The sequence below is a fragment of the Lissotriton helveticus genome, chromosome 12, assembly GCF_964261635.1.
Source record: "Lissotriton helveticus chromosome 12, aLisHel1.1, whole genome shotgun sequence".
Taxonomy (NCBI): domain Eukaryota; kingdom Metazoa; phylum Chordata; class Amphibia; order Caudata; family Salamandridae; genus Lissotriton; species Lissotriton helveticus.
The window spans coordinates 139,709,792-139,735,622 of NC_136073.1; the positions used below are offsets into that span (position 1 = coordinate 139,709,792).

At 48.4% G+C, this 25,831-nt stretch overlaps 13 non-coding genes across 13 annotated transcripts; all 13 read right to left on the minus strand.

Moving 5' to 3' along the window:
- Nucleotides 1–53: 53 nt before the first annotated feature.
- Nucleotides 54–127, minus strand: TRNAT-AGU (transfer RNA threonine (anticodon AGU)). Its single transcript has one exon. It is a non-coding gene; the product is annotated as a tRNA-Thr (tRNA).
- A 671-nt stretch (nucleotides 128–798) lies between these two features.
- On the minus strand, nucleotides 799–872 carry TRNAI-AAU (transfer RNA isoleucine (anticodon AAU)). The gene has a single exon. It is a non-coding gene; the product is annotated as a tRNA-Ile (tRNA).
- A 1,284-nt stretch (nucleotides 873–2,156) lies between these two features.
- TRNAT-UGU (transfer RNA threonine (anticodon UGU)) lies at nucleotides 2,157–2,230 on the minus strand. Its single transcript has one exon. It is a non-coding gene; the product is annotated as a tRNA-Thr (tRNA).
- A 2,029-nt stretch (nucleotides 2,231–4,259) lies between these two features.
- On the minus strand, nucleotides 4,260–4,333 carry TRNAT-AGU (transfer RNA threonine (anticodon AGU)). Its single transcript has one exon. It is a non-coding gene; the product is annotated as a tRNA-Thr (tRNA).
- Nucleotides 4,334–6,361: 2,028 nt separating this feature from the next.
- On the minus strand, nucleotides 6,362–6,435 carry TRNAT-AGU (transfer RNA threonine (anticodon AGU)). Its single transcript has one exon. It is a non-coding gene; the product is annotated as a tRNA-Thr (tRNA).
- A 1,056-nt stretch (nucleotides 6,436–7,491) lies between these two features.
- On the minus strand, nucleotides 7,492–7,563 carry TRNAH-GUG (transfer RNA histidin (anticodon GUG)). Its single transcript has one exon. It is a non-coding gene; the product is annotated as a tRNA-His (tRNA).
- Nucleotides 7,564–10,561: 2,998 nt separating this feature from the next.
- Nucleotides 10,562–10,635, minus strand: TRNAT-AGU (transfer RNA threonine (anticodon AGU)). Its single transcript has one exon. It is a non-coding gene; the product is annotated as a tRNA-Thr (tRNA).
- A 2,025-nt stretch (nucleotides 10,636–12,660) lies between these two features.
- Nucleotides 12,661–12,734, minus strand: TRNAT-AGU (transfer RNA threonine (anticodon AGU)). Its single transcript has one exon. It is a non-coding gene; the product is annotated as a tRNA-Thr (tRNA).
- A 671-nt stretch (nucleotides 12,735–13,405) lies between these two features.
- Nucleotides 13,406–13,479, minus strand: TRNAI-AAU (transfer RNA isoleucine (anticodon AAU)). The gene has a single exon. It is a non-coding gene; the product is annotated as a tRNA-Ile (tRNA).
- Nucleotides 13,480–14,763: 1,284 nt separating this feature from the next.
- Nucleotides 14,764–14,837, minus strand: TRNAT-AGU (transfer RNA threonine (anticodon AGU)). Its single transcript has one exon. It is a non-coding gene; the product is annotated as a tRNA-Thr (tRNA).
- Nucleotides 14,838–15,898: 1,061 nt separating this feature from the next.
- Nucleotides 15,899–15,970, minus strand: TRNAH-GUG (transfer RNA histidin (anticodon GUG)). The gene has a single exon. It is a non-coding gene; the product is annotated as a tRNA-His (tRNA).
- An 896-nt stretch (nucleotides 15,971–16,866) lies between these two features.
- On the minus strand, nucleotides 16,867–16,940 carry TRNAT-AGU (transfer RNA threonine (anticodon AGU)). Its single transcript has one exon. It is a non-coding gene; the product is annotated as a tRNA-Thr (tRNA).
- A 2,020-nt stretch (nucleotides 16,941–18,960) lies between these two features.
- On the minus strand, nucleotides 18,961–19,034 carry TRNAT-AGU (transfer RNA threonine (anticodon AGU)). The gene has a single exon. It is a non-coding gene; the product is annotated as a tRNA-Thr (tRNA).
- Nucleotides 19,035–25,831: the final 6,797 nt, after the last annotated feature.

The following is a 25,831-nucleotide window of genomic DNA, read 5'->3' on the forward strand; positions in this document are numbered from 1 at the left end:
GACAATGAGTCTTTAATCAAACAAAAAGTATTGTATGAGGTTGTGTAAAAACAAGGCACTGCTGAGATTCGAACTCAGGATCTCCTGTTTACTAGACAGGCGCTTTCACCAACTAAGACACAGCGCCTATTTCCACTCACTTAGAACCATTGTACCTTCTGTGTTGGTATCACTGTGAGGCACTCCATACTTTTCTGGCTCTAAATTTGTATCCAGCTACTACCGACAAGAAAATGGAGAAAGAAAAACCTGAACATGGTATGGAAAAATTACAAAGAGGGTCACGACAAACGTATATCATTAGGTGTACATATCTGTATACATTTTGCAATATTTACACGGGTGGACGAGGGTGCTATACATACGTTAAACTAAACGAGAGTGTAACGATGTTAAAGATCACTAATACATAGCAGACAATTTAATGATGCCTACATAACCCATGTGCTCTTTCCTTCACCTCTCGTCACCTCTGGACACCCCAACGAGAAGCCGAGAAATCGTCACTTTTGGAGAGAAAGTGTCACCTTTAGTTGATGCGTCCCAGCTTCAAACAGGGCTTCAAAAAGTGCACTTTGAGTGACCCAAGGAGGGGGATGGTCGTCCAGCCATAGGAGAGGGAGGCTGGGGGCTGTTTGACCACAGTGCCCTTTACATGGTACTAGCAACACTCACCCTTGCACAAACATCAGCCATCAGAGCCCAGTTAATGAACAGAATAAACAAACAACCTATACATTGTTTTTAAACGTCTTGTACTGTAATGCATGACTTTTCTATTTTAATTGTGAAAAATACTGGCCAGTACGGGGATCGAACCCGCGTCCTTGGCGTTATTAGCACCACGCTCTAACCAACTGAGCTAACCGGCCAAGTCATTTGTAGAGAAAAGGTATTATTACACAAGGAAATGTTTTTGCATTCCTCAATAACGATTTCTGCACAATTACACAGGCTACAACATGCAAGAGTACATTAAAAGTAAGCATTGCATGTATTAAAACACTCTGTCCCTGCTGCCCCACAGCTGTGGCATCATAATGAAATGACTTCTCATGATTAAAGCTGGCAATTTCACAAATCAAAGAAAACAAAGTGTTTGGGACAGGTGTTATTTAAAAAATAATAATACTCTGTATATTGCAAATAAAAAATATCTCCCAACTGCCATGACATTTCCACCCGCAATGCCGTGACTTGGATTCGAACCGAGGTTGCTGCGGCCACAACGCAGAGTACTAACCACTATACGATCACGGCGAGCTACTTGGGCTACTCAGGCCCATGATGTATGTGACTTTTATAGTGCAAATCAGGTGACACTGTCAGTCATGAGAGTCTTATATGTAGTGTATGTGTTTTGAGGCAGATGCTGCACATTTCACCTCTTTGATTGGGATGTTCACAAACCAACACAGACTGCCCTCCAGTCCTACTCTGCTAGGGCCGCTCCCTCCTTTTTACATCTCAAGCGTTATGTTATTCAAACATTGGAAGAGTAGTATCAAACCTCTTGGTAAGCCATGAAGAACTGGACATGACGTTTCGTGTGTGGTGTGATGCACATGACAATACTCCGTAGGAGTCTCCCAGGACAGACACAATATTTCAGAATAGGCCTCCAGAACCTCACGTGTAGTCTCCCTAAGAGAACACAATATCACTGATGTGGCCTCCAAAACTTGGCACAGTACTATGGATACAGCATTTTCAGCTCCACGCAGCACACAGTGTCATTTTCCAAGCTCTCACAATCCATCAGACTCTGCTGCCCTTGCGTTACCTGTTCTTGAGGCACTGAAGCTTGAACCTCTTCTGCCTCTTCAGTAACAGTGTCAGTAATGCAATGGTACTCAGGTGCTGCCTGTGCTGCACCTGTTGTTTGAAGTTTGCATTACTGCTGCCTAGGTTGTACTTTGAAGTGAGCGAAGCTTAAAAACATCTTTTCACGTCACAAAACCAAACTGATTGGCTTTGAAAATTAAAGATACTGGTGGCTGGTGGTACATTACAATGGCAGATAAAAACCCGAAACATCTTTAGGTTTTAAGGAGGAGCATTGTATACATGAGGATAATTATAATAGGAGAAATTGTGTTTGCAGACAATGAGTCTTTAATCTAACAAAAAGTCTTGTATGAGGTTGTGTAAAAATAAGGCACTGCTGAGATTCGAACTCAGGATCTCCTGTTTACAAGACACGCGCTTTAACAAACTAAGCCACAGCGCCTATTTCCACTCACATAGAACCATTGTACCTTCTGTGTCGGTATCACTGTGAGGCACTCCATTCTTTTCTGTCTCTAAATTTTTATCCAGCTACTACCGACAAGAAAATGGAGAAAGAAAAACCTGAACATGGTATGGAAAAATTACAAAGAGGGTCACGACAAACATATATCATTAGGTGTACATATCTGTATTCATTTTGCAATATTTACACGGGTGGAAGAGTGTGCTATACATACGTTAAACTAAACGAGAGTGTAACAATGTTAAAGATCACTAATACATAGCAGACAATTTAATGATGCCTACATAACCCATGTGCTCTTTCCTTCACCTCTCGTCACCTTTGGACACCCCAACGAGAAGCAGAGAAATCGTCACTTTTGGAGAGAAAGTGTCACCTTTAGTTGATGCGTCCCAGCTTCAAACAGGGCTTCAAAAAGTGCACTTTGAGAGACCCAAGGAGCGGGCTGGTCGTCCAGCCATAGGAGAGGGAGGCTGGGGGCTGTTAGACCACAGTGCCCTTTACATGGTACTAGCAACACTCACCCTTGCACAAACATCAGCCATCAGAGCCCAGTTAATGACCAGAATAAACAAACAACCTATACGTTGTTTTTAAACGTCTTGTACTGTAATGCATGACTTTTCTATTTTAATTGTGAAAAATACTGGCCAGTACGGGGATCGAACCCGCAACCTTGGCATTATTAGCAACACGCTCTAACCAACTGAGCTAACCGGCCAAGTCATTCTTATAGAAAAGGTATTATTACACAAGGAAATGTTTTTCCATTCCTCAAAAACGATTTCTGCACAATTACACGGGCTACAACATGCAAGAGTACATTAAAAGTAAGCATTGCATGTATTAAAACACTCTGTCCCTGCTGCCCCACAGCTGTGGCATCATAATGAAATGATTTCTCATGATTAAAGCTGGCAATTTCACAAATCAAAGAAAACAAAGTGTTTGGGACAGGTGTTATTTCAAAAATAATAATACTCTGTATATTGCAAATAAAAAATATCTCCCAACTGCCATGACATTTCCACCCGCAATGCCGTGACTTGGATTCGAACCGAGGTTGCTGCGGCAACAACGCAGAGTGCTAACCACTATACGATCACGGCGAGCTACTTGGGCTACTCAGGCCCATGACGTACGTGACTTTTATAGTGCAAATCAGGTGACACTGTCAGTCATGAGAGTCTTATATGTAGTGTATGTGTTTTGAGGCAGATGCTGCACATTTCACCTCTTTGACTGGGATGTTCACAAACCAACACAGACTGCCCTCCAGTCCTACTCTGCAAGGACCACTCCCTCCTTTTTACACCTCAAGCGTTATGTTATTCAAACATTGGAAGTGTAGTATCAAACCTCTTGGTAAGCCATGAAGAACTGGACATGATGTTTCGTATGTGATGTGATGCACATGACAATACTCCGTAGGAGTCTCCCAGGACAGACACAATATTTCAGAATAGGCCTCCAGAACCTCACGTGAAGTCTCCCTAAGAGAACACAATATCACTGATGTGGCCTCCAAAACTTGGCGCAGTACTATGGATACAGCATTTTTAGCTCCACGCAGCACACAGTGTCATTTTCCAAGCTCTCACAATCCATCAGACTCTGCTGCCCTTGCGTTGCCTGTTCTTGAGGCACTGAAGCTTGAACCTCTTCTGCCTCTTCAGTAACAGTGTCAGTAATGCAATGGTACTCAGGTGCTGCCTGTGCTGCACCTGTTGTTTGAAGCTTGCATTACTGCTGCCTAGGTTGTACTTTGAAGCGAGCGAAGCTTAAAAACATCTTTTCACGTCACAAAACCAAACTGATTGGCTTTGAAAATTAAAGATACTGGTGGCTGGTGGTACATTACAATGGCAGGTAAAAACCCGAAACATCTTTAGGTTTTAAGGACGAGCATTGTGTACATGAGGATAATTATAATAGCAGAAATTGTGTTTGCAGACAATGAGTCTTTAATCAAACAAAACGTCTTGTATGAGGTTGTGTAAAAACAAGGCACTGCTGAGATTCAAACTCAGGATCTCGTGTTTACTAGACAGGCGCTTTAACCAACTTAGCCACAGCGCCTATTTCCACTCACTTAGAACCATTGTACCTTCTGTGTCGGTATCACTGTGAGGCACTCCATACTTTTCTGTCTCAAAATTTTTATCCAGCTACTACCGACAAGAAAATGGAGAAAGAAAAACCTGAACATGGTATGGAAAAATTACAAAGAGGGTCACGACAAACGTATATCATTAGGTGTACATATCTGTATTCATTTTGCAATATTTACACGGGTGGACGAGTGTGCTATACATACGTTAAACTGAACGAGAGTGTAACGATGTTAAAGATCACTAATACATAGCAGACAATTTAATGATGCCTACATAACCCATGTGCTCTTTCCTTCACCTCTCGTCACCTCTGGACACCCCAACGAGAAGCCGAGAAATTGTCACTTTTGGAGAGAAAGTGTCACCTTTAGTTGATGCGTCCCAGCTTCAAACAGGGCTTCAAAAAGTGCACTTTGAGAGACCCAAGGAGCGGGCTGGTCGTCCAGCCATAGGAGAGGGAGGCTGGGGGCTGTTAGACCACAGTGCCTTTTACATGGTACTAGCAACACTCACCCTTGCACAAACATCAGCCATCAGAGCCCAGTTAATGACCAGAATAAACAAACAACCTATACGTTGTTTTTAAACGTCTTGTACTGTAATGCATGACTTCTCTCTTTTAATTGTGAAAAATACTGGCTGGTACGGGGATCAAACCCGCGACCTTGGCGTTATTAGCACCACGCTCTAACCAACTGAGCTAACCGGCCAAGTCATGCATACAGAAAAGGTATTATTACACAAGGAAATGTTTTTACATTCCTCAAAAACGATTTCTGCACAATTACACGGGCTACAACATGCAAGAGTACATTAAAAGTAAGCATTGCATGTATTAAAACACTCTGTCCCTGCTGCCCCACAGCTGTGGCATCATAATGAAATGACTTCTCATGATTAAAGCTGGCAATTTCACAAATCAAAGAAAAAAAGTGTTTGGGACAGGTGTTACTTAAAAAATAATAATACTCTGTATATTGCAAATAAAAAATATCTCCCAACTGCCATGACATTGCCAACCGCAATGCCATGACTTGGATTCGAACCGAGGTTGCTGCGGCCATAATGCAGAGTACTAACCACTATACGATCACGGCGAGCTACTTGGGCTACTAAGGCCCATGACGTATGTGACTTTTATAGTGCAAATCATGTGACACTGCCAGTCATCAGAGTCTTATATGTTGTGTATGTGTTTTGAGGCAGATGCTGCACATTTCACCTCTTTGACTGGGATGTTCACAAACCAACACAGACTGCCCTCCAGTCCTACTCTGCAAGGACCGCTCCCTCCTTTTTACACCTCAAGCGTTATGTTATTCAAACATTGGAAGAGTAGTATCAAACCTCTTGGTAAGCCATGAAGAACTGGACATGATGTTTCGTATGTGGTGTGATGTACATGACAATACTCCGTAGGAGTCTCCCAGGACAGACACAATATTTCAGAATAGGCCTCCAGAACCTCACGTGAAGTCTCCCTAAGAGAACACAATATCACTGATGTGGCCTCCAAAACTTGGCGCAGTACTTTGGATACAGCATTTTTAGCTCCACGCAGCACACAGTGTCATTTTCCAAGCTCTCAAAATCCATCAGACTCTGCTGCCCTTGCATTGCCTGTTCTTGAGGCACTGAAGCTTGAACCTCTTCTGCCTCTTCAGTAACAGTGTCAGTAATGCAATAGTACTCAGGTGCTGCCTGTGCTGCACCTGTTGTTTGAAGCTTGCATTACTGCTGCCTAGGTTGTACTTTGAAGTGAGCGAAGCTTAAAAACATCTTTTCACGTCACAAAACCAAACTGATTGGCTTTGAAAATTAAAGATACTGGTGGCTGGTGGTACATTACAATGGCAGGTAAAAACCCGTAACATCTTTAGGTTTTAAGGAGGAGCATTGTGTACATGAGGATAATTATAATAGGAGAAATTGTGTTTGCAGACAATGAGTCTTTAATCAAACAAAAAGTCTTGTATGAGGTTGTGTAAAAACAAGGCACTGATGAGATTCGAACTCAGGATCTCCTGTTTACTAGACAGGCGCTTTAACCAACTAAGCCACAGCGCCTATTTCCACTCACTTACAACCATTGTACCTTCTGTGTCGGTATCACTGTGAGGCACTCCATACTTTTCTGTCTCTAAATTTTTATCCAGCTACTACCGACAAGAAAATGGAGAAAGAAAAACCTGAACGTGGTATGGAAAAATTACAAATAGGGTCACGATAAACGTATATCATTAGGTGTACATATCTGTATTCATTTTGCAATATTTACACGGGTGGACGAGTGTGCTATACATACGTTAAACTGAACGAGAGTGTAACGATGTTAAAGATCACTAATACATAGCAGACGATTTAATGATGCCTACATAACCCATGTGCTCTTTCCTTCACCTCTCGTCACCTCTGGACACCCCAACGAGAAGCCGAGAAATCGTCACTTTTGGAGAGAAAGTGTCACCTTTAGTTGATGCGTCCCAGCTTCAAACAGGGCTTCAAAAAGTGCACTTTGAGAGACCCAAGGAGCGGGCTGGTCGTCCAGCCATAGGAGAGGGAGGCTGGGGGCTGTTAGACAACAGTGCCCTTTACATGGTACTAGCAACACTCACCCTTGCACAAACATCAGCCATCAGAGCCCAGTTAATGACCAGAATAAACAAACAACACGTTGTTTTTAAACGTCTTGTACTGTAATGCATGACTTCTCTCTTTTAATTGTGAAAAATACTGGCCGGTACGGGGATCGAACCCGCGACCTCGGCGTTATTAGAACCACGCTCTAACCAACTGAGCTAACCGGCCAAGTCATTCACACAGAAAAGGTATTATTACACAAGGAAATGTTTTTGCATTCCTCAAAAATGATTTCTGCACAATTACACGGGCTACAACATGCAAGAGTACATTAAAAGTAAGCATTGCATGTATTAAAACACTCTGTCCCTTCTGCCCCACAGCTGTGGCATCATAATGAAATGACTTCTCATGATTAAAGCTGGCAATTTCACAAATCAAAGAAAACAAAGTGTTTGGGACAGGTGTTATTTAAAAAATAATAATACTCTGTATATTGCAAATAAAAATATCTCCCAACTGCCATGACATTTCCACCCGCAATGCCGTGACTTGGATTCGAACCGAGGTTTCTGCGGCCACAACGCAGAGTACTAACCACTATACGATCACGGCGTGCTACTTGGGCTACTCAGGCCCCTGATGTATGTGACTTTTATAGTGCAAATCAGGTGACACTGCCAGTCATCAGAGTCTTATATGTTGTGTATGTGTTTTGAGGCAGATGCTGCACATTTCGCCTCTTTGACTGGGATGTTCACAAACCAACACAGACTGCCCTCCAGTCCTACTCTGCAAGGACCGCTCCCTCTTTTTTACACCTCAAGCGTTATGTTATTCAAACATTGGAAGAGTAGTATCAAACCTCTTGGTAAGCCATGAAGAACTGGACATGATGTTTCGTATGTGGTGTGATGTACATGACAATACTCCGTAGGAGTCTCCCAGGACAGACACAATATTTCAGAATAGGCCTCCAGAACCTCACGTGAAGTCTCCCTAAGAGAACACAATATCACTGATGTGGCCTCCAAAACTTGGCGCAGTACTTTGGATACAGCATTTTTAGCTCCACGCAGCACACAGTGTCATTTTCCAAGCTCTCACAATCCATCAGACTCTGCTGCCCTTGCGTTGCCTGTTCTTGAGGCACTGAAGCTTGAACCTCTTCTGCCTCTTCAGTAACAGTGTCAGTAATGCAATAGTACTCAGGTGCTGCCTGTGCTGCACCTGTTGTTTGAAGCTTGCATTACTGCTGCCTAGGTTGTACTTTGAAGTGAGCGAAGCTTAAAAACATCTTTTCACGTCACAAAACCAAACTGATTGGCTTTGAAAATTAAAGATACTGGTGGCTGGTGGTACATTACAATGGCAGGTAAAAACCCGTAACATCTTTAGGTTTTAAGGAGGAGCATTGTGTACATGAGGATAATTATAATAGGAGAAATTGTGTTTGCAGACAATGAGTCTTTAATCAAACAAAAAGTCTTGTATGAGGTTGTGTAAAATCAAGGCACTGCTGAGATTCGAACTCAGGATCTCCTGTTTACTAAGCAGGCGCTTTAACCAACTAAACCTCAGCACCTATTTCCACTCACTTAGAACCATTGTACCTTCTGTGTCGGTATCACTGTGAGGCACTCCATACTTTTCTGTCTCTAAATTTTTATCCAGCTACTACCGACAAGAAAATGGAGAAAGAAAAACCTGAACGTGGTATGGAAAAATTACAAAGAGGGTCACGACAAACGTATATCATTAGGTGTACATATCTGTATTCATTTTGCAATATTTACACGGGTGGACGAGTGTGCTATACATACGTTAAACTGAACGAGAGTGTAACGATGTTAAAGATCACTAATACATAGCAGACAATTTAATGATGCCTACATAACCCATGTGCTCTTTCCTTCACCTCTCGTCACCTCTGGACACCCCAACGAGAAGCCGAGAAATCGTCACTTTTGGAGAGAAAGTGTCACCTTTAGTTGATGCGTCCCAGCTTCAAACAGGGCTTCAAAAAGTGCACTTTGAGAGACCCAAGGAGCGGGCTGGTCGTCCAGCCATAGGAGAGGGAGGCTGGGGGCTGTTAGACCACAGTGCCCTTTACATGGTACTAGCAACACTCACCCTTGCACAAACATCAGCCATCAGAGCCCAGTTAATGACCAGAATAAACAAACAACCTATACGTTGTTTTTAAACGTCTTGTACTGTAATGCATGACTTCTCTCTTTTAATTGTGAAAAATACTGGACAATACGGGGATCGAACCCGCGACCTTGGCGTCATTAGCACCACGCTCTAACCAACTGAGCTAACCAGCCAAGTCATTCATACAGAAAAGGTATTATTACACAAGGAAATGTTTTTGCATTCCTCAAAAACGGTATCTGCACAATTACACGGGCTACAACATGCAAGAGTACATTAAAAGTAAGCATTGCATGTATTAAAACACTCTGTCCCTTCTGCCCCACAGCTGTGGCATCATAATGAAATGACTTCTCATGATTAAAGCTGGCAATTTCACAAATCAAAGAAAACAAAGTGTTTGGGACAGGTGTTATTTAAAAAATAATAATACTCTGTATATTGCAAATAAAAATATCTCCCAACTGCCATGACATTCCCACCCGCAATGCCGTGACTTGGATTCGAACCGAGGTTGCTGCGGCCACAAAGCAGAGTACTAACCACTATACGATCACGGCGTGCTACTTGGGCTACTCAGGCCCCTGATGTATGTGACTTTTATAGTGCAAATCAGGTGACACTGTCAGTCATGAGAGTCTTATATGTAGTGTATGTGTTTTGAGGCAGATGCTGCACATTTCACCTCTTTTACTGGGATGTTCACAAACCAACACAGACTGCCCTCCAGTCCTACTCTGCTAGGACCGCTCCCTCCTTTTTACACCTCAAGTGTTATGTTATTCAAACATTGGAAGAGTAGTATCAAACCTCTTGGTAAGCCATGAAGAACTGGACATGACGTTTCGTATGTGGTGTGATGCACATGACAATACTCCGTAGGAGTCTCCCAGGACAGACACAATATTTCAGAATAGGCCTCCAGAACCTCACGTGAAGTCTCCTTAAGAGAACACAATATCACTGATGTGGCCTCCAAAACTTGGCACAGTACTATGGATACAGCATTTTTAGCTCCACGCAGCACACAGTGTCATTTTCCAAGCTCTCACAATCCATCAGACTCTGCTGCCCTTGCGTTGCCTGTTCTTGAGGCACTGAAGCTTGAACCTCTTCTGCCTCTTCAGTAACAGTGTCAGTAATGCAATGGTACTCAGGTGCTGCCTGTGCTGCACCTGTTGTTTGAAGCTTGCATTACTGCTGCCTAGGTTGTACTTTGATGCGAGCGAAGCTTAAAAACATCTTTTCACGTCACAAAACCAAACTGATTGGCTTTGAAAATTAAAGATACTGGTGGCTGGTGGTACATTACAATGGCAGGTAAAAACCCGAAACATCTTTAGGTTTTAAGGAGGAGCATTGTGTACATGAGGATAATTATAATAGGAGAAATTGTGTTTGCAGACAATGAGTCTTTAATCAAACAAAAAGTCTTGTATGAGGTTGTGTAAAAACAAGGCACTGCTGAGATTCGAACTCAGGATCTCCTGTTTACTAGACAGGTGCTTTAACCAACTAAGCCACAGCGCCTATTTCCACTGACTTAGAACCAATGTACCTTCTGTGTCGGTATCACTGTGAAGCACTCCATACTTTTCTCTAAATTTGTATCCAGCTACTACCGACAAGAAAATGGAGAAAGAAAAACCTGAACGTGGTATGGAAAAATTACAAAGAGGGTCACGACAAACGTATATCATTAGGTGTACATATCTGTATTCATTTTGCAATATTTACACGGGTGGACGAGTGTGCTATACATACGTTAAACTAAACGAGAGTGTAACGATGTTAAAGATCACTAATACATAGCAGACAATTTAATGATGCCTACATAACCCATGTGCTCTTTCCTTCACCTCTCGTCACCTCTGGACACCCCAACGAGAAGCAGAGAAATCATCACTTTTGGAGAGAAAGTGTCACCTTTAGTTGATGCGTCCCAGCTTCAAACAGGGCTTCAAAAAGTGCACTTTGAGAGACCCAAGGAGCGGGCTGGTCGTCCAGCCATAGGAGAGGGAGGCTGGGGGCTGTTAGACCACAGTGCCCTTTACATGGTACTAGCAACACTCACCCTTGCACAAACATCAGCCATCAGAGCCCAGTTAATGACCAGAATAAACAAACAACCTATACGTTGTTTTTAAACGTCTTGTACTGTAATGCATGACTTCTCTCTTTTAATTGTGAAAAATACTGGCCGGTACAGGGATCGAACCCGCGACCTTGGCGTTATTAGCAACACGCTCTAACCAACTGAGCTAACCGGCCAAGTCATTCATACAGAAAAGGTATTATTACACAAGGAAATGTTTTTGCATTCCTCAAAAACGATTTCTGCACAATTACACGGGCTACAACATGCAAGAGTACATTAAAAGTGAGCATTGCATGTATTAAAACACTCTGTCCCTTCTGCCCCACAGCTGTGGCATCATAATGAAATGACTTCTCATGATTAAAGCTGGCAATTTCACAAATCAAAGAAAACAAAGTGTTTGGGACAGGTGTTATTTAAAAAATAATAATACTCTGTATATTGCAAATAAAAAATATCACCCAACTGCCATGACATTGCCACCCGCGATGCCGTGACTCAGATTCGAACCGAGGTTGCTGCGGCCACAACGCAGAGTACTAACCACTATACGATCACGGCGAGCTACTTGGGCTACTCAGGCCCATGATGTATGTGACTTTTATAGTGCAAATCAGGTGACACTGTCAGTCATGAGAGTCTTATATGTAGTGTATGTGTTTTGAGGCAGATGCTGCACATTTCACCTCTTTGACTGGGATGTTCACAAACCAACACAGACTGCCCTCCAGTCCTACTCTGCTAGGACCGCTCCCTCCTTTTTACACCTCAAACATTATGTTATTCAAACATTGGAAGAGTAGTATCAAACCTCTTGGTAAGCCATGAAGAACTGGACATGACGTTTCGTATGTGGTGTGATGCACATGACAATACTCCGTAGGAGTCTCCCGGGACAGACACAATATTTCAGAATAGGCCTCCAGAACCTCACGTGAAGTCTCCCTAAGAGAACACAATATCACTGATGTGGCCTCCAAAACTTGGCACAGTACTATGGATACAGCATTTTTAGCTCCACGCAGCACACAGTGTCATTTTCCAAGCTCTCACAATCCATCAGACTCTGCTGCCCTTGCGTTGCCTGTTCTTGAGGCACTGAAGCTTGAACCTCTTCTGCCTCTTCAGTAACAGTGTCAGTAATGCAATGGTACTCAGGTGCTGCCTGTGCTGCACCTGTTGTTTGAAGCTTGCATTACTGCTGCCTAGGTTGTACTTTGAAGCGAGCGAAGCTTAAAAACATCTTTTCACGTCACAAAACCAAACTGATTGGCTTTGAAAATTTAAGATACTGGTGGCTGGTGGTACATTACAATGGCAGGTAAAAACCCGAAACATCTTTAGGTTTTAAGGAGGAGCATTGTGTACATGAGGATAATTATAATAGGAGAAATTGTGTTTGCAGACAATGAGTCTTTAATCAAACAAAAAGTCTTGTATGAGGTTGTGTAAAAACAAGGCACTGCTGAGATTCGAACTCAGGATCTCCTGTTTACTAGACAGGCGCTTTAACCAACTAAGCCACAGCGCCTATTTCCACTCACTTGGAACAATTGTACCTTCTGTGTTGGTATCACTGTGAGGCACTCCATACTTTTCTGTCTCTAAATTTTTATCCAGCTACTACCGACAAGAAAATGGAGAAAGAAAAACCTGAACATGGTATGGAAAAATTACAAAGAGGGTCGCGACAAACGTATATCATTAGGTGTACATATCTGTATTCATTTTGCAATATTTACACGGGTGGACGAGTGTGCTATACATACGTTAAACTAAACAAGAGTGTAACGATGTTAAAGATCACTAATACATAGCAGACAATTTAATGATGTCTACATAACCCATGTGCTCTTTCCTTCACCTCTCGTCACCTCTGGACACCCCAACGAGAAGCCGAGAAATCGTCACTTTTGGAGAGAAAGTGTCACCTTTAGTTGATGCGTCCCAGCTTCAAACAGGGCTTCAAAAAGTGCACTTTGAGAGACCCAAGGAGCGGGCTGGTCGTCCAGCCATAGGAGAGGGAGGCTGGGGGCTGTTAGACCACAGTGCCCTTTACATGGTACTAGCAACACTCACCCTTGAACAAACATCAGCCATCAGAGCCCAGTTAATGACCAGAATAAACAAACAACCTATACGTTGTTTTTGAACGTCTTGTACTGTAATGCATGACTTTTCTATTTTAATTGTGAAAAATACTGGCCGGTACGGGGATCGAACCCGCAACCTTGGCGTTATTAGCACCACGCTCTAACCAACTGAGCTAACCGGCCAAGTCAATCACACGGAAAAGGTATTATTACACAAGGAAATGTTTTTGCATTCCTCAAAAACGATTTCTGCACAATTACACGGGCTACAACATCCAAGAGTACATTAAAAGTAAGCATTGCATGTATTAAAACACCCTGTCCCTTCTGCCCCACAGCTGTGGCATCATAATGAAATGACTTCTCATGATTAAAGCTGGCAATTTCACAAATCAAAGAAAACAAAGTGTTTGGGACAGGTGTTATTTAAAAAATAATAATACTCTGTATATTGCAAATAAAAAATATCACCCAACTGCCATGACATTGCCACCCGCGATGCCTTGACTCGGATTCGAACCTAGGTTGCTGCGGCCACAACGCAGAGTACTAAACACTATACGATCACGGTGAGCTACTTGGGCTACTCAGGCCCATGATGTATGTGACTTTTATAGTGCAAATCAGGTGACACTGTCAGTCATGAGAGTCTTATATGTAGTGTATGTGTTTTGAGGCAGATGCTGCACATTTCACCTCTTTGACTGGGATGTTCACAAACCAACACAGACAGCCCTCCAGTCCTACTCTGCTAGGACCGCTCCCTCCTTTTTACACCTCAAGCGTTATGTTATTCAAATATTGGAAGAGTAGTATCAAACCTCTTGGTAAGCCATGAAGAACTGGACATGACGTATCGTATGTGGTGTGATGCACATGACAATACTCCGTAGGAGTCTCCCGGGACAGACACAATATTTCAGAATAGGCCTCCAGAACCTCACGTGAAGTCTCCCTAAAAGAACACAATATCACTGATGTGGCCTCCAAAACTTGGCACAGTACGATGGATACAGCATTTTTAGCTCCACGCAGCACACAGTGTCATTTTCCAAGCTCTCACAATCCATCAGACTCTGCTGCCCTTGCGTTGCCTGTTCTTGAGGCACTGAAGCTTGAACCTCTTCTGCCTCTTCAGTAACAGTGTCAGTAATGCAATGGTACTCAGGTGCTGCCTGTGCTGCACCTGTTGTTTGAAGCTTGCATTACTGCTGCCTAGGTTGTACTTTGAAGCGAGCGAAGCTTAAAAACATCTTTTCACGTCACAAAACCAAACTGATTGGCTTTGAAAATTAAAGATACTGGTGGCTGGTGGTACATTACAATGGCAGGTAAAAACCCGAAACATCTTTAGGTTTTAAGGAGGAGCATTGTGTACATGAGGATAATTATAATAGGAGAAATTGTGTTTGCAGACAATGAGTCTTTAATCAAACAAAAAGTCTTGTATGAGGTTGTGTAAAAACAAGGCACTGCTGAGATTCGAACTCAGCATCTCCTGTTTACTAGACAGGCGCTCTAACCAACTAAGCCACATCGCCTATTTCCACTCACTTGGAACAATTGTACCTTCTGTGTTGGTATCATTGTGAGGCACTCCATACTTTTCTGTCTCTAAATTTTTATCCAGCTACTACCGACAAGAAAATGGAGAAAGAAAAACCTGAACATGGTATGGAAAAATTACAAAGAGGGTCACGACAAACGTATATCATTAGGTGTACATATCTGTATTCATTTTGCAATATTTACACGGGTGGACGAGTGTGCTATACATACGTTAAACTAAACAAGAGTGTAACGATGTTAAAGATCACTAATACATAGCAGACAATTTAATGATGTCTACATAACCCATGTGCTCTTTCCTTCACCTCTCGTCACCTCTGGACACCCCAACGAGAAGCCGAGAAATCGTCACTTTTGGAGAGAAAGTGTCACCTTTAGTTGATGCGTCCCAGCTTCAAACAGGGCTTCAAAAAGTGCACTTTGAGAGACCCAAGGAGCGGGCTGGTCGTCCAGCCATAGGAGAGGGAGGCTGGGGGCTGTTAGACCACAGTGCCCTTTACATGGTACTAGCAACACTCACCCTTGAACAAACATCAGCCATCAGAGCCTAGTTAATGACCAGAATAAACAAACAACCTATACGTTGTTTTTAAACGTCTTGTACTGTAATGCATGACTTTTCTATTTTAATTGTGAAAAATACTGGCCGGTACAGGGATAGAACCCGCAACCTTGGCGTTATTAGCACCACGCTCTAACCAACTGAGCTAACCGGCCAAGTCAATCACACGCAAAAGGTATTATTACACAAGGAAATGTTTTTGCATTCCTCAAAAACGATTTCTGCACAATTACACGGGCTACAACATCCAAGAGTTCATTAAAAGTAAGCATTGCATGTATTAAAACACCCTGTCCCTTCTGCCCCACAGCTGTGGCATCATAATGAAATGACTTCTCATGATTAAAGCTGGCAATTTCACAAATCAAAGAAAACAAAGTGTTTGGGACAGGTGTTATTTAAAAAATAATAATACTCTGTATATTGCAAATAAAAAATATCACCCAACTGCCATGACATTGCCACCCGCGATGCCGTGACTCGGATTCGAACCGAGGTTGCTGCGGCCACAACGCAGAGTACTAACCACTATACGATCACGGCGAGCTACTTGGGCTACTCAGGCCCATGATGTATGTGACTTTTATAGTGCAAATCAGGTGACACTGTCAGTCATGAGAGTCTTATATGTAGTGTATGTGTTTTGAGGCAGATGCTGCACATTTCACCTCTTTGACTGGGATGTTCACAAACCAACACAGACAGCCCTCCAGTCCTACTCTGCTAGGACCGCTCCCTCCTTTTTACACCTCAAGCGTTATGTTATTCAAACATTGGAAGAGTAGTATCAAACCTCTTGGTAAGCCATGAAGAACTGGACATGACGTTTCGTATGTGGTGTGATGCACATGACAATACTCCGTAGGAGTCTCCCGGGACAGACACAATATTTCAGAATAGGCCTCCAGAACCTCACGTGAAGTCTCCCTAAGAGAACACAATATCACTGATGTGGCCTCCAAAACTTGGCACAGTACTATGGATACAGCATTTTTAGCTCCACGCAGCACACAGTGTCATTTTCCAAGCTCTCACAATCCATCAGACTCTGCTGCCCTTGCGTTGCCTGTTCTTGAGGCACTGAAGCTTGAACCTCTTCTGCCTCTTCAGTAACAGTGTCAGTAATGCAATGGTACTCAGGTGCTGCCTGTGCTGCACCTGTTGTTTGAAGCTTGCATTACTGCTGCCTAGGTTGTACTTTGAAGCGAGCGAAGCTTAAAAACATCTTTTCACGTCACAAAACCAAACTGATTGGCTTTGAAAATTAAAGATACTGGTGGCTTGTGGTACATTACAATGGCAGGTAAAAACCCAAAACATCTTTAGGTTTTAAGGAGGAGCATTGTGTACATGAGGATAATTATAATAGGAGAAATTGTGTTTGCAGACAATGAGTCTTTAATCAAACAAAAAGTCTTGTATGAGGTTGTGTAAAAACAAGGCACTGCTGAGATTCGAACTCAGGATCTCCTGTTTACTAGACAGGCGCTTTAACCAACTAAGCCACAGCGCCTATTTCCACTCACTTGGAACCATTGTACCTTCTGTGTTGGTATCACTGTGAGGCACTCCATACTTTTCTGTTTCTAAATTTTTATCCAGCTACTACCGACAAGAAAATGGAGAAAGAAAAACCTGAACATGGTATGGAAAAATTACAAAGAGGGTCACGACAAACGTATATCATTAGGTGTACATATCTGTATTCATTTTGCAATATTTACACGGGTGGACGAGTGTGCTATACATATGTTAAACTAAACAAGAGTGTAACGATGTTAAAGATCACTAATACATAGCAGACAATTTAATGATGCCTACATAACCCATGTGCTCTTTCCTTCACCTCTCGTCACCTCTGGACACCCCAACGAGAAGCCGAGAAATCGTCACTTTTGGAGAGAAAGTGTCACCTTTAGTTGATGCGTCCCAGCTTCAAACAGGGCTTCAAAAAGTGCACTTTGAGAGACCCAAGGAGCGGGCTGGTCGTCCAGCCATAGGAGAGGGAGGCTGGGGGCTGTTAGACCACAGTGCCCTTTACATGGTACTAGCAACACTCACCCTTGAACAAACATCAGCCATCAGAGCCCAGTTAATGACCAGAATAAACAAACAACCTATACGTTGTTTTTAAACGTCTTGTACTGTAATGCATGACTTTTCTATTTTAATTGTGAAAAATACTGGCCGGTACGGGGGCGACCTTGGCGTTATTAGCACCACGCTCTAACCAACTGAGCTAACCGGCCAAGTCAATCACACGGAAAAGGTATTATTACACAAGGAAATGTTTTTGCATTCCTCAAAAACGATTTCTGCACAATTACACGGGCTACAACATCCAAGAGTACATTAAAAGTAAGCATTGCATGTATTAAAACACCCTGTCCCTTCTGCCCCACAGCTGTGGCATCATAATGAAATGACTTCTCATGATTAAAGCTGGCAATTTCACAAATCAAAGAAAACAAAGTGTTTGGGACAGGTGTTATTTAAAAAATAATAATACTCTGTATATTGCAAATAAAAAATATCACCCAACTGCCATGACATTGCCACCCGCGATGCCGTGACTCGGATTCAAACCGAGGTTGCTGCGGCCACAACGCAGAGTACTAACCACTATACGATCACGGCGAGCTACTTGGGCTACTCAGGCCCATGATGTATGTGACTTTTATAGTTCAAATCAGGTGACACTGTCAGTCATGAGAGTCTTATATGTAGTGTATGTGTTTTGAGGCAGATGCTGCACATTTCACCTCTTTGACTGGGATGTTCACAAACCAACACAGACTGCCCTCCAGTCCTACTCTGCTAGGACCGCTCCCTCCTTTTTACACCTCAAGCGTTATGTTATTCAAACATTGGAAGAGTAGTATCAAACCTCTTGGTAAGCCATGAAGAACTGGACATGACGTTTCGTGTGTGGTGTGATGCACATGACAATACTCCGTAGGAGTCTCCCGGGACAGACACAATATTTCAGAATAGGCCTCCAGAACCTCACGTGAAGTCTCCCTAAGAGAACACAATATCACTGATGTGGCCTCCAAAACTTGGCACAGTACTATGGATACAGCATTTTTAGCTCCACGCAGCACACAGTGTCATTTTCCAAGCTCTCACAATCCATCAGACTCTGCTGCCCTTGCGTTGCCTGTTCTTGAGGCACTGAAGCTTGAACCTTTTCTGCCTCTTCAGTAACAGTGTCAGTAATGCAATGGTACTCAGGTGCTGCCTGTGCTGCACCTGTTGTTTGAAGCTTGCATTACTGCTGCCTAGGTTGTACTTTGAAGCGAGCGAAGCTTAAAAACATCTTTTCACGTCACAAAACCAAACTGATTGGCTTTGAAAATTAAAGATACTGGTGGCTGGTGGTACATTACAATGGCAGGTAAAAACCCGAAACATCTTTAGGTTTTAAGGAGGAGCATTGTGTACATGAGGATAATTATAATAGGAGAAATTGTGTTTGCAGACAATGAGTCTTTAATCAAACAAAAAGTCTTGTATGAGGTTGTGTAAAAACAAGGCACTGCTGAGATTCGAACTCAGGATCTCCTGTTTACTAGACAGGCGCTTTAACCAACTAAGCCACAGCGCCTATTTCCACTCACTTGGAACAATTGTACCTTCTGTGTTGGTATCACTGTGAGGCACTCCATACTTTTCTGTCTCTAAATATTTATCCAGCTACTACCGACAAGAAAATGGAGAAAGAAAAACCTGAACATGGTATGGAAAAATTACAAAGAGGGTCACGACAAACGTATATCATTAGGTGTACATATCTGTATTCATTTTGCAATATTTACACGGGTGGACGAGTGTGCTATACATACGTTAAACTAAACAAGAGTGTAACGATGTTAAAGATCACTAATACATAGCAGACAATTTAATGATGCCTACATAACCCATGTGCTCTTTCCTTCACCTCTCGTCACCTCTGGACACCCCAACGAGAAGCCGAGAAATTGTCACTTTTGGAGAGAAAGTGTCACCTTTAGTTGATGCGTCCCAGCTTTAAACAGGGCTTCAAAAAGTGCACTTTGAGAGACCCAAGGAGCGGGCTGGTCGTCCAGCCATAGGAGAGGGAGGCTGGGGGCTGTTAGACCACAGTGCCCTTTACATGGTACTAGCAACACTCACCCTTGAACAAACATCAGCCATCAGAGCCCAGTTAATGACCAGAATAAACAAACAACCTATACGTTGTTTTTAAACGTCTTGTACTGTAATGCATGACTTTTCTATTTTAATTGTGAAAAATACTGGCCGGTACGGGGATCGAACCCGCAACCTTGGCGTTATTAGCACCACGCGCTAACCAACTGAGCTAACCGGCCAAGTCAATCACACGGAAAAGGTATTATTACACAAGGAAATGTTTTTGCATTCCTCAAAAACGATTTCTGCACAATTACACGGGCTACAACATCCAAGAGTACATTAAAAGTAAGCATTGCATGTATTAAAACACCCTGTCCCTTCTGCCCCACAGCTGTGGCATCATAATGAAATGACTTCTCATGATTAAAGCTGGCAATTTCACAAATCAAAGAAAACAAAGTGTTTGGGACAGGTGTTATTTAAAAAATAATAATACTCTGTATATTGCAAATAAAAAATATCACCCAACTGCCATGACATTGCCACCCGCGATGCCGTGACTCGGATTCGAACCGAGGTTGCTGCGGCCACAACGCAGAGTACTAACCACTATAGCAGGGGTGCCCAAACCAGTCCTGGCGGGCCGTATCCATGCCAGATTTTTGGGATATCCCCATCTGGGGATCACGGTTCGATCCCCGGCACCGGCGGCAGATTAGCCCAGCACCAGGTGACTCTGGGAAATAGCTGGCGCCGCGGCTAGGGCGGCTGACTCCGGAATCTGGAGATTTTTTTATTTAAGGTTTTTGTAGAGCGCGTAGTAACCCTCGAGCATCCCAGAGATCAGGGTTCGATCCCCGGCACCGGCCGCAGATTAGCCCAGCACCATGTGACTCTGGGCAATAGCTGGCGCCGCGGCTAGGGCGGCTGACTCCGGAATCTGGGGATCACGGTTCGATCCCCGGCACCGGCGGCAGATTAGCCCAGCACCATGTGACTCTGGGCAATAGCTTGCTTAATCTTCCCAACGGCCCCTAGCGCCTAGAGACCCTTACGGGCGATTGTGCGCCTTACAAATGTGGATTATTATTATTATTATTATTATTTGGGCCGACTCCGATCCGGTTCGTAAAAGCACATCTGCCCGAATCTGTCGGACAACCACGTACGCCCGGGAGAGGACTGCCCGGGACCCGTGGAGCCCGTCCTGGTCACTCTGACCTGCCATCGGCCTGGAGAAGGGAGCGCCGGACGCCCGGGGGGAGGACTGCCCGGGACCCGTGGAGCCCGTCCTGGGCACTCTGACCTGCCGTCTGCCCGGGGAAGGGAGCCCCGGACGCCCGGGGGGAGGACTGCCCGGGACCCATGGAGCCCGTCCTGGGCACTCTGACCTGCCGACGGCCCGGGGAAGGGAGCCCCGGACGCCCGGGGGAGGACTGCCCGGGACCCGTGGAACTCGTCCTGGGCACTCTGACATGCCGCTGACCCGGGGAAGGGAACCCCGGACGCCCGGGAGCCGTGGAGCCCGTCCTGGGCACTCTGACAAGCCGTCGGACCGGGGAAGGGAGCCCCGGACGCCCGGGACCCGTGGAGCCTGTCCTGGGAACTCCGGCATGCCGTTGGCCCAGGGAAGGGAGTCCCAGATACCCGGGACCCGTGGAGCCCGTCATGGGCACTCTGACAAGCCGGTGTCCCGGGGAAGGGAGCCCCGGACGCCGGGGACTCGTGGAGCCCGTCCTGGGCACTCTGGCATGCCGTTGGCACGGGGAAGGGAGCCCCAGATGCCCGGGACCCGTGGAGCCCGTCCTGGGCACTCTGACAAGCCGTTGTCCCGGGGAAGGGAGCCCCGGACGCCGGGGACTCGTGGAGCCCGTCCTGGGCACTCTGGCATGCCGTTGGCCCGGGGAAGGGAGCCCAAGATGCCCGGGACCCGTGGAGCCCGTCCTGGGCACTCTGACAAGCCGTTGTCCCAGGGAAGGGAGCCCCGGACGCCCGGGACTCGTGGAGCCCGTCCTGGGCATTCTGGCATGCCGTTGGCCCGGGGAAGGGAGCCCCGGACGTCCGGGGCCCGTGGAGCCCATCCTGGGCACTCTGACAAGCCGTTGGCCCGGGGAAGGGAGAGCCGGACACCCAGCGGAGGAATGCCCGGGACCCATGGAGCCCGTCCTGGGCAATCTGACCTGCCGTCGGCCCGGAGAAGGGAGCGACGGACGCCCGGGGGGAGGAATGCCCGGGACGCATGGAGCCCATCCTGGGCACTTTGACATGCCATCGGCCTTGAGACCCGGGGGACGACTGCCCGGGAAGCATGGAGCCCGACCTGGGCACTCGCTCATGCCGTTGGCCTGGAGACCCGGGGGACGACTGCCCGGGGCGCATGGAGCCCGACCTGGGCACTCGCTCATGCCGTTGGCCTGGAGACCCGGGGGACGACTGCCCGGGACGCATGGAGCCCGTCCTGGGCACTTTGACATGCCGTTGGCCTGGAGGAGGGAAGCCCCGGGTGTTGTTACCCAGGCATAGCCCATCTGGTCCCCCTGGCAGAGAACCACCAGCCTTGCAGGGGTGTCCGGGCATACCCTTACCCCTAGTAATCCGGAGGAAAATTACCCCCCTTTCTTGTAATCTGTGCACACGAGTTGACAGAGGGGACCCAAGGCGTAAAAGTACCCGACCTCCTGGAGCCCTCGCTGGGATCGGGGAGGCAAATGGCACCTCATAGGGACTTCCAGGGAGGTTTGGCCATCTGGTCGCCCTTTTGGATAGCATTGCGTGCGACCAGATGGCCGAGGGGAAAGGTGCAACCAGGTGGCCGGGAACGAAAGGACTCCCTGCTTCCCACCCCGAGCCTTCGTGGTAGGGCTGCTGCCTGCCCACGCCGGGCAGGGCTCGGGGACCCCGGCTGGGCCTCAGGCACGGTGAGGACCACCGGAGCTCCCAGGCCCGGACGCCCGGGACGACGACTGCCCGGGACGCATGGAGCCCGTCCTGGGCACTTTGACATGCCGTCGGCCTGGAGACCCGGGGGACAACTGCCTGGGACGCATGGAGCCCGTCCTGGACATTTTGACATGCCGTCGGCCTGGAGACCCGGGGGACGACTGCCCGGGACGCATGGAGCCCGTCCTGGGCACTTTGACATGCCGTCGGCCTGGAGACCCGGGGGACGACTGCCTGGGACGCATGGAGCCCGTCCTGGACATTTTGACATGCCGTCGGCCTGGAGACCCGGGGGACGACTGCCCGGGACGCATGGAGCCCGTCCTGGGCACTTTGACATGCCGTCGGCCTGGAGACCCGGGGGACGACTGCCCGGGACGCATGGAGCCCGTCCTGGGCACTTTGACATGCCGTCGGCCCGGAGAAGGGAGCGCCGGACACCCAGGGAAGGACTGCCCGGGACCCATGGAGCCCGTCCTGGGCAATCTGACCTGCCGTCGGCCCAGGGAAGGGAGCGGCGGATGCCCGGGGGGAGGAATGCCCGGGACGCATGGAGCCCGTCCTGGGCACTTTGACATGCCGTCGGCCCGGAGACCCGTGGGACGACTGCCCGGGACGCATGGAGCCCAACCTGGGCACTTTGACATGCCGTCGGCCTGGAGACCCGGGGGACGACTGCCCGGGACGCATGGAGCCCGTCCTGGACATTTTGACATGCCGTCGGCCTGGAGACCCGGGGGACGACTGCCCGGGACGCATGGAGCCCGTCCTGGGCACTTTGACATGCCGTCGGCCCGGAGAAGGGAGCGCCGGACACCCAGGGGAGGACTGCCCGGGACCCATGGAGCCCGTCCTGGGCAATCTGACCTGCCGTCGGCCCGGAGAAGGGAGCGGCGGATGCCCGGGGGGACGACTGCCCGGGACGCATGGAGCCCGTCCTGGGCACTTTGACATGCCATCGGCCTGGAGACCCGGGGGACAACTGCCCTTGACGCATGGAGCCCAACCTGGGCACTTTGACATGCCGTCGGCCTGGAGACCCGGGGGACGACTGCCCGGGACGCATGGAGCCCGTCCTGGACATTTTGACATGCCGTCGGCCTGGAGACCCGGGGGACGACTGCCCGGGACGCATGGAGCCCGTCCTGGGCACTTTGACATGCCGTCGGCCTGGAGACCCGGGGGACGACTGCCCGGGACGCATGGAGCCCGTCCTGGGCACTTTGACATGCCGTCGGCCTGGAGACCCGGGGGACGACTGCCCGGGACGCATGGAGCCCGTCCTGGGCACTTTGACATGCCGTCGGCCCGGAGAAGGGAGCGCCGGACACCCAGGGAAGGACTGCCCGGGACCCATGGAGCCCGTCCTGGGCAATCTGACCTGCCGTCGGCCCAGGGAAGGGAGCGGCGGATGCCCGGGGGGAGGAATGCCCGGGACGCATGGAGCCCGTCCTGGGCACTTTGACATGCCGTCGGCCCGGAGACCCGTGGGACGACTGCCCGGGACGCATGGAGCCCAACCTGGGCACTTTGACATGCCGTCGGCCTGGAGACCCGGGGGACGACTGCCCGGGACGCATGGAGCCCGTCCTGGACATTTTGACATGCCGTCGGCCTGGAGACCCGGGGGACGACTGCCCGGGACGCATGGAGCCCGTCCTGGGCACTTTGACATGCCGTCGGCCCGGAGAAGGGAGCGCCGGACACCCAGGGGAGGACTGCCCGGGACCCATGGAGCCCGTCCTGGGCAATCTGACCTGCCGTCGGCCCGGAGAAGGGAGCGGCGGATGCCCGGGGGGACGACTGCCCGGGACGCATGGAGCCCGTCCTGGGCACTTTGACATGCCATCGGCCTGGAGACCCGGGGGACAACTGCCCTTGACGCATGGAGCCCAACCTGGGCACTTTGACATGCCGTCGGCCTGGAGACCCGGGGGACGACTGCCCGGGACGCATGGAGCCCGTCCTGGACATTTTGACATGCCGTCGGCCTGGAGACCCGGGGGACGACTGCCCGGGACGCATGGAGCCCGTCCTGGGCACTTTGACATGCCGTCGGCCTGGAGACCCGGGGGACGACTGCCCGGGACGCATGGAGCCCGTCCTGGGCACTTTGACATGCCGTCGGCCTGGAGATCCGGGGGACGACTGCCCGGGACGCATGGAGCCCGTCCTGGGCACTTTGACATGCCGTCGGCCTGGAGACCCGGGGGACGACTGCCCGGGACGCATGGAGCCCGTCCTGGGCACTTTGACATGCCGTCGGCCTGGAGATCCGGGGGACGACTGCCCGGGACGCATGGAGCCCGTCCTGGGCACTTTGACATGCCATCGGCCTGGAGACCCGGGGGACGACTGCCCAAGAGCCATGGAGCCCGTCCTGGGCAATTTGACAAGCCGTTGGCCTGGAGGAAGGAAGCCCCGGGTGGCCTAGGGAGGTGTTACCCAGGCATAGCCCATCTGGTCCCCCTAGCAGAGAACCACCAGCCTTGGAGGGGTGTCCGGGCATACCCTGCCCCCTAGTAATCCGGAGGGAAATTACCTGACTTTCTTGCAATCTGTGCACACAAGGTGACAGAGGGGACCCAAGGCGCGAAAGTACCCGACCTCCTGGAGCCCTCGCTGGGATCCGGGAGGCGAATGGCACCTCATCATGACTTCCAGGGCGACCAGATGGCCGAGGCGAGAGGGGCGACCAGATGGCCGGGACCAAAAGGACGCCAATCTGCCTGCCCCGGAGCTGCAGGGCTCTGGGGCTGCAGGGTTCCGGGGGCTGCAGAGCTGCAGGTCTCTGGGGCTGCAGGGCTCCGGGGCTTCAGGCCTCCCCGGGCCCTGATGGACCCTCCGTCCCGGGTACCTCCGACCCCCGGCCGGCTTGCAGGACGGAGGGGGGATTCCCGCACCACTGGGCCCTGCCGGACGGGGCTCAAGCCCCGGGCCCGGTCCCCGGCCCCAGTCCCGGCTTTCCAAACCCTATGCCGGGCCGGGGAGAGCCTCCCCTGGGCCCCCGGTGGACCCTCCGTCCTGGGCGCCCCGGACCCCCGGCCGGATTGCTGGACGGAGGGGTACCAGCACCCTCGGGGCCTGGCCAGATGGAGTTCAAGCCCCGGGTCCGGTCCCACCTTCCGAACCCTAGCCAGGCTGGGGAGAGCCTCCCCGGGAACCGGTGGAGCCCCGTCCCCAGCGCACGGACCCACTGGTGGCCTGCGGGACAGGGGGCTCCAGCACCCTCGGGGCCTGGCCAGATGGAATTCAAGCCCCGGTTCCGGTCCCACCTTCCGAACCCTAGCCAGGCTGGGGAGAGCCTCCCCGGGAACCGGTGGAGCCCCGTCCCCAGCGCACGGACCC